General features: G+C 32.8%; 1 long non-coding RNA gene across 1 annotated transcript; it reads right to left on the bottom strand.

Moving 5' to 3' along the window:
- Positions 1-451: 451 nt before the first annotated feature.
- LOC110922696 lies at positions 452-2,234 on the bottom strand. Its single transcript, XR_002583381.2, has 4 exons — positions 1,814-2,234; positions 1,626-1,722; positions 1,434-1,483; positions 452-966 (listed from the first exon to the last, which is right to left on the bottom strand). It is a non-coding gene; the product is annotated as an uncharacterized LOC110922696 (long non-coding RNA).
- Between the last annotated feature and the right edge of the window lie 6,956 nt (positions 2,235-9,190).

Genomic DNA, 9,190 nt, shown 5'->3' with positions numbered 1-9,190 from the left:
TCTCAACTATATATATATATATTAAAAATGAACAGTGCGTGATAAATAAGTTATATTAATTAAAAGTGTTCTCAAAATTAAAAATACTTATGAATATAAGACTAAGAAAACAAAATTGATCATATTCATTCACATGATCATTAAAATAATCTTAAATTACTGGAGCCCCAACTTCTTGTTTAACATATGTAGCACGTTGTTCTTAAGGACGAACCAAAGCTTCTTATAAAATAAAATAGAATTGTAATAATTTTTTATAGAACGGGTTCATGTTCGGATAGATCATTGTAAAAATTACCATTTTGGTCCGGTTTATTATAACAATTACATCTAATTAAAAAAGAAGGAAAAATGAGAAAAATAAAAAAAAGCTTAAAAAAAGAGTTAAAACTCAGAAAACATACCAAATTGTTAGTTAAGGAAAGTGATTAGACGTGAATTTTTTAATAACCAAGGCTTCTTTATTAATCACCCCAAAACAACCAGACATGGCCTACCAAGTTGCTAGCCAGCTCAATATAGCAAGAGCAAAAACATAAATTAATGACACCCATGAGAACATAAGCCAGCAGCCCCCCGAATCTAGCCAAACACCCTAACCAAACTCATCTATATTGAAGAAGGACCAGTTCGTTGCGTTAACAACCACAATTCTCGATCTATTAAGCACCTACCAGAGCGTTGACTCCATGATGTCTTGAACAATCTTCATATCATTCGTATTCCACCCTTTATAAACCTTGTCATTCCTCCTTGACCACAACCACCACATCGCCATCATGAAAACTACATGAATTACCTTTTTCTTTTTCAGGGACATCTCCAATTCACAACAAAACATCAAAATCTGAACTACAAAATCTTATCTACAAACTCAAACTGAGAATGTACTAGCAACTTGAGCCAAGCACACACTTGCCACCATACTGATTTAGCCACGGTGCAAATGCTTTCAAGTGGTCTGAACTGAAATATGTAAATGTAAATGACATGAGCTAAAATGACATATTTAGTATAAGTTAAGAATATAAAACTAACACTTAAAAATATCATGTAACTAATGTTGATTATGTGCTCGAACTTCATAAACCAACATTTAAATGCCAAAAAAAAAAACTCATTTTTTTAAACTCAAATGCCTCTCTAACTAAGGCCTAAATGAGCTTATATAATTATAAAATTGTTAAAAGATCATAAACATTCATATGCCTTGACGACCTACATAACATCATAGTTGGTAGCTAAATCCTCTGTTCCTACAACAACATGGCACGTAAATCTTGTTAAACAAAAGACAAATTGCAGCCAATAGAAGTACAATTATTTGCAACTTTGTCTATATTGTCAAAATACAAGTAAATCGTGATGCTAACAAAGATCAACTTAACATAATTTAGATTCATAAATTCTTGAGAGATAATCATAATACTTACCCGAGCTCGCATAAGAACATCATGGCCCCGACCATCACCAAGTGCTTAACCTTTACCCGTCAAGAAAAACAATGTATTATTTAGCAATATATTCATAGGTATAAACACACACACGTTGAGAGAGCTAAAGATGGTACCTTAATATATATACAAACTAAATAACTACTTAAGTTGATGACTTTGAGTTTATACCTCGTGCACATGAAAATCTAATACATGTGTCTTCGTAGGTGGCTGAGTTGGCTACGCGTTGTCTGGCTTTTCATTTGTTTTAACCCGACTCCAACAACTACCATTATTGTTCCACCAGTCATATTAGTTTACAACAGTGACCAAAATAGTATAACGAATAAACTGTTATGAAGCTTAAAGAATTCCACCTGATCATCAAGCTTGTAATTAAGTCACCTATTTCCTCCCCAACTTCTGCATTTTCATTCCTGACACAACATATCCTCATTCATATCATCAACCATGTCATCATTCTTTAAATAATGCTTTTGATCAGAAATGTGCATTAACTCTTCAGACCTAATAGAACCAAAATAATAATCCCTCAAATTCTTTTATTGTTGTTCCATTGAACTTTGTTGTTTCCTTTTCAACCGCTTTTAGGACAATGGAACTTGCACTTTATACCTTAAGAACACACGTCTGTTGCTTCAAATACTGAGTTTATCCTCAAGACTATGTGTGTTAAGAGCCACCCTCCACACTTCTCTGTCATGCCATACGACAACATCAATAACAAGCCCATTGTCATCATAGATGTAACATATACAGACATAGATTCACATAAATTTAAATACATTAAAAAAAGAAACTCTTAATCTAAGGTATAGCTCTAACATTAATCATCTGGTTGTTTCTTCAAATAATTAACTTGGTCTTAAAGGTTTGCACGTGTCTATTTCAAATTCACCTTATCAACACGTGTTTGCTTCTAAAGATAGGAAACTTGTTAACGTGGCACACTCTCAATGGACCTAACACTCTCCTGCAACACACAATCACACATATCATTCATAATCACTACCTTTCTCTTAAGAATCAGCCACGGGTTCAAACAATAACAACAGGAATGTGGGCTTACAACAAACACACTCATCAAACTAAACACTCCATTATCTTCACAAAAATTAATAAACAGAATCAAACACACAATAAACTAAACAATACACTTATAAATAGTTGTGTTCTCCTCACTCAATATGTAAAAAAATGTTTTGAAGTTCATTATATACTAAATAATACATTTTAAGAAATAGATTAATTAGTATCATTATATTATGTAAAATATATATATTCCAGAAATGAAATCTTAATTAAATATGAAAATCATTGGTAAATAAGTAATATCTTTAAAGTTTTAATTTTAGTGAGAAGTAGTTTTTATTTATTTTGGAAATTTAGTATTGTTTAACCGATTATTTATGCCTTATATTAAAAATATTAAGTCATATCTATTCACTATAAACACGACACCTTATAAATGTTAGGGTTTACTATTAACATAAATCTATTTACATATTTGTATAAATAATATTAAAAGCAAATATCACCAATAAACGCATAACCCAAATTATTGTGTTTCAAAATTTTAAAATTTCAAAAATATACATAACTGGATATTTAATAGAAATGAGTTTCATATAACATAAATATATGTTGTAAAATTAAAAGTTAGTAAAATAATAATTTAATTGGTCTTAAAGTTGCTAAGTTAGGATGTTAATAAATGATAATTACAAATTAAAGAATGACTAAAATTGATTTAGAAATCTGTTATAAATAAACACATTTCAGATTTTAAAAATACACATAACTGAATAGTTAATAAAAACGAGTGTCAAAGAATATAATATGTATGCTTCAAAAATAAAAGTTAATAAAATAAGAACTTGATTGATCTTACAAGTTATATTACCACAATAATAAAATCTTTTAGAAGTTAATAGCTGATAATTACAAATTAAAGAATGATTGAAATTGGTATAAATATCTCCATTAATAACAAGATTTCAAAATCAAAATTTCAAAAATGCAAATAACTAAAAATTCAATAAAATTGAGTTTCATATAATATAACATCTAAGCTTTAAAATAAAAATTCAGTAACATACTAACTTTATTGGTCTTAATTTTCACAATAATTATATTACCACCATAATAAATGTTTTTTTTATATTGGACAATAAACAAATAAAATAAAATAAATTTAAGTGATAAGGTTGTTAAATTAGGAAGTTAATAGATGATAATTACAAATTAAAGAATGATTGAAATTGATTTAAAAATCGACCATAAATAAACATATTTCAAATTTCAAATTTCAAATTTTCAAAAATATACATAACTGAATATGGTAGTTATTTAGACAATGCATTAAATATAGTAAAAAAGAAATATTACCATTTACTCAATATAAATAATCAAACATGTAGAACTAACAAAATCCGGTTTATAAAATTTCAAATATTTTTTGATTTGTCTAAACATAACATAATAACATTGAAAAAAAATTAGGGTTATTGGATTTTAATAATCCTAAGTTTCACCATTTGGCCGATAATAATCCCAACTTTAAAAATTCTCTCCGATAATCCCAACTTGTAAAAGTTTGGCCACCACTGATCCTTTTCTAACATAGATGTACTTAAATCAATTAAGGAGTCTCTAGATGTAATTGAATCTATTGAGGAGACCAAATTCTTATATGTTTGAAAAGGATCAATGGCGGCCAAACTTTTACAAGTTGGGATTATTGGAGGGAATTTTTAAAGTTGGGATTATTATCGGCCAACTGGTGAAACTTAGGATTATTAAAATCCAATAACCCAAAAATTTATTGACAATCTAAAACTTAAAACATCGCATTAGTTAGAAAAAACTATTTATTTACATATAGTTATCAAACTATTTATGAACACACTAAAATGTAAGGTTATACATATAATAAGAATAATCAAGTTTAATAAAATGTTAGGTTATACATATTAATAAAGGCAATATAAAAAAGAATAATGTATCATAATGTGACACCTGTGTCACCGCGACCATCAAACAAATACCAAGCCGATGAAATATTGTATTTCATACTTGGGATCTTGTATAAATATGTGTATCTTTTGCACATATCAGTTCTTGTTCAATTTCAAACCCTACAACACTATTCTGGTGAATTATACGCAAACTAGTGCGTAAACGTACTCAGTTTAATGCGACAAATACTCCGGAAGACCATCATATACTTAAAATACCTTAAATAACCTTTACATAACTTAGAAATAAGTTTTGAAGGCTTTGGTATGGCAAAAACAAGTTAATTCGCTTACAGGGACTAAACTTGACAAACTGCGAAAGTATGCCAATTTGAACTGTAACGAACATTTCGGAACATGTCCATAAGTTAAACATACCATAAATATCCTTTACTTAGCTTAGAAATAGGCTTTGAAGGGTTGGGTATGCTAAAACAAACTTTTGGATCATTCAGGGACTAAAAGTGTCAAAAAGTGCATAAGTTTGCACTTTCGCGCATAACCTACGTTCTGAATACATCCGGACGTCCAAAAATTTATCTAAGCATCCTTATATTATGCCTTAGTGTTTGGCATGAGAAAGATCTATTCGTCATGCATTTTGGATCGTTTTTCGCGCTTATGCGCATTCCGTCGTAATTAACCGAACATCGCATTCGTATGGCCAAACGAACCAACATCCGACATATTTTTGAGCATTTTTCTTGTCCACAATGTTTAGGCATCATTTTAGGGCCTTAAAATTGGCTTTACGGGCCTTAGAAGTGTCGGAAATGGCTTAAAAATGCAACAGGGACCAAAACTGCCAATTCTGAAACTTTGTGCAGATCAGACATAGCCAGGCGGCCCGCCTGAGTTTTGTCTAATCCTGATGTGGGCCGCATGGCCCCTTCAGTAACAGAAAGTTTGTTTTCTTGCTAAGATTGGCCTTTCAAACATCCCAAAGGGGCAATACCCTTTCACCATCTCAGGAGCTAAGGGTCACATTAAGCCACCATAACATCTTGACAAGTGTATGGCTTGGATCGTGGCACGATATTCAAGAAACGATCCTAACGGCTTTACTTTTCCTATAAATACCCCCCCTTTTGGTTAAAACCCACAAAAATCTGATCAAAAGCTCTAAGTTGGAACCTTTGTTTCATACCTGAGCCATTTTGATCTAGATTAGCATTCGGGGACCCTTCATAAGTGTTCTTTCGTTCTTTTATTCGCTTTTCGAGTCCGAAAGTCACAGTTTTGTTTGACTTTCTGTGTGACCAGCTTATGGTCAACACGAAGTTCATTGGAACTTCATAACGTGAGCGTGATCACGATGGTTATAGTCCGTAGTGACTATACCTACTGATTACCACGTTATCTAGGCTCAGTGACGAGTCGTAGTTTCGGCCAAAATGCGCATTCTTGCGTATTTTGTAACCAAACTACTCGTGAGCATCAAAGCCGTTTGTTTTGATGCCAAACCTGTTTTCTAAACTTAGTTAAGCATGTCCTAACATGCTTAGCTCGTCACTTTTAGTTTAGTGCATATTTAGGGTCGTAAGGTAAGCGATCTAAACAATCGCTTATACTTTCGAACCCGACCCACTTGGTCGATCATTAGGATCCGACCAAACACATTAGGTGACCATAGCTATAACCTTCCGAGGTTATACCTTATGGCCACGATGTTAGGCGTTCCAAACGCGTTCTACGCGAACGACGCATTAAGGTAGCATAAGCTACCTAAACGGGTCGTAATGGGTCGCAAGCACTTAGGTTAGGTTTCATTTTAGTATGTAGGCTTTGTTAAACCATATTTCACGAGTCTCCATACTCGTTTGGTTTACGAACCCGCATACTATCAGATCCTTCCGATTTAGGTCCGGTATATTAACATAGCTACCTATTAGGTGTCGTTTGATATTCCGCGATCTCTAGCATTATTTGGTTATTATACAAGAACTTCAAGGCAATCTCAGGTGAGTACATTGAACCCCACATTTACTGTTTTCCAAACTGTTTTGGGGTGAAACACATGTGACTACTTGTTACTTTCATGCTTTCCGGTTTTCACATCATATACTTGCTATGTTCGATAGTACATATATAGTACATGATTTCATTGTTTCTATGCTATGTATGTCCATTGTGTGCATACTTAGTACATCTCTTTACAATACATCTCATGCTACGTATGCCCGTTGTGTGCATACTTAGTACATCACTTTACAATACATTTCATGCTATGTATGCCCATTGTGTGCGTACTTAGTACATTGCTTTACATTACATGCTATGTATGCCCATTGTGTGCGTACTTAGTACATTGTTTTACATTGCATTTCTGTTGCATATGCTCATCCAGCATATGAACACATTATACTACATTTTTGAACCGTTGTAACCGTTTGACTATGTGAACCGTCTTAACCCCTTGATTATATGAACCGTTCGTAACCTTTGAACCGTGTGAACCAGTTGTATCTGTTGACATGATTTACATTTGACAATAGACATTTGACTATACATAAACATTTCTACAATTGTTAAACATTACATCTTGATGGTTTGGTTTGAGTAAGTGATTAAGTAACGAGGCGTGTGTAATATGATACAAGCATGGCGGATACGCCGCTGGTACTTCCTATATATAAGTGTTTGTATGGTATTACATATCGCAGCGTTATTTGAATCATTTCAATTTGAGACATATGACATTTTATACAAATAACACACTTTTCACGAGACATTGTTTTACAAACGACTTATCTTATACAAACACATTTTACATGGTTATCCGTTTAACCATACAGTGTTCTCTTATTTATACATATCATCTAATCTTATCGTTTTTCAAATGATTTACAAGACAAAGCAAATTACAAGGTTCATGACTAAACATTTTCTCAAACATAAGTCATGAATTTCGTTTTCACAAAACCAATGTATCTCACAGGCATTTTTATGCTGGCGTACCTATTTTCACATGTGTTTTCAGGAGATGATGCATAGGACTTATCAAGACATACTTAGGCGGACCTGTGCCTTAGTGACTTAAAACGAGACAAGAACTAGTTAATTTATGTTATGTACACTTTGATTCTTGTTTAAACAATGTAAACATTCATGTTTGATTAATAAAACGAAACTTCAATTGCCATGGATTTGAAACAATTGATTCTGTTACAACACTCCCCGACGTTTCCGCCACGTTTTGTATGTTCTACGTGGTCGGGGTGTGACACATACCAAGTAGAACGATTTTGGGTCATAGATAAATTTAAAGAACCTGTGATTTATCTTCTTTGATTCATATTTCTAGAACATCACAATTAAAAAAATGCATTATATAATAATAATAATAATAATAATAATAATAATAATAATAATAATAATTTTGAACGGCCAACAAACTCAATCCCGGGCACTCTCGGGGCACCCACTGGACAAACGGAGTACTCCGAGAGTAACCCGAGTCCACCACCAATTCCGGGGAAATCCCGGTAACCCACCCACCCGTAGGCACGACAGTAAAATTACCGGTAAAACCCGTTTGGCTCAAGGATCCAACCCAGGTTTCCCTGGGTCTCCTATCATTGCCCACCAGTGCCTCACTCTGCACCAAGTGGGAGTCGAACCTGTATCTCTCAAGAAAAATGCAAGCCCTCCACCACTTGATCTAGAGATCATTGGCAATACTAATAATAATCAATTATGGGTGAGGTTCCTCTACAAAGTGTGTTTTTCCTACAAAGTGTAGGAAGTGTTTTGAACCATTGGATGAGTGTTTTAATGGTTGAGATCATCTTGATGGCATTTTAGTAATATTTATGTTTTAAATAAGAATTGATTTAATTGATGGAGGACAAAAATGTCATTTGGAGGGATTTAAAAATAGCAAGTAACTATCATTCAATAAAACCACTCCTTAAGTTTTGGAAACTTCTCCTTCTTTCTCTCTCCATTTCTCTCTCTCTCTCTCTCTCTATCTCTCTCTCACACACACACTTATCATTTTCTATACTTACAGAAACAAGATTAATGATTCCTCGTTCAAGTTGTTAGTCGTGGGATCATACACAGGGGTGTTTTATATTGTGTCTAATGGAATCAGAGACAAGTGTGTTTTATATTACGTATTTCAGGCAGGCACTGGTGTTTATATCGAGTCAGACACTGATGTGTTTTATGTTGTTTATTTTAGATACTGGTGTGTTTTATGTGTGAGGGGCGTGTTTAATTGTGGTAACTATAACACAATGTAAAGAAGCCGAAAAACTAATAAGACACCACATCAAGAAATAATGAATATGTTTTATGTTTCGAAATCTGTGAGAGATGTGTTTAATTGTAAAAACTGCTATAACACAATGCCAAGAAATCCATCAACTGATAAAACACAACGTCAATAAATAATAATGCGAAGAAATCCATCAACTGATAAAACACAACGTCAATAAATAATTAATGTGTTTTACGTTTCGAACTTCGCATGAATCAATCGTGGATATGAAAGATGTAACTGCCAATTTTGAATAGTTAATATATATATATATAGTTTCCATAAAAATAGCATTTTATTGTTTAAAAGATGTATCTTCCAAAAATAGAATTAATTATCGAATTACCTTTATTCCCTTTAATATAAAAACTCTAGAGGTCACATGTGACTCTTAGAACATTTCCTACACTTTGTAGGAAAAGTGGATTTTATAGCCAACTCTCACCCATCAA

The sequence above is a fragment of the Helianthus annuus genome, chromosome 17, assembly GCF_002127325.2.
Source record: "Helianthus annuus cultivar XRQ/B chromosome 17, HanXRQr2.0-SUNRISE, whole genome shotgun sequence".
In the NCBI taxonomy this organism is placed as follows: domain Eukaryota; kingdom Viridiplantae; phylum Streptophyta; class Magnoliopsida; order Asterales; family Asteraceae; genus Helianthus; species Helianthus annuus.
Note: the sequence above shows the minus strand (reverse complement) of the source record. Positions and strands in the feature narration are given on the sequence as shown.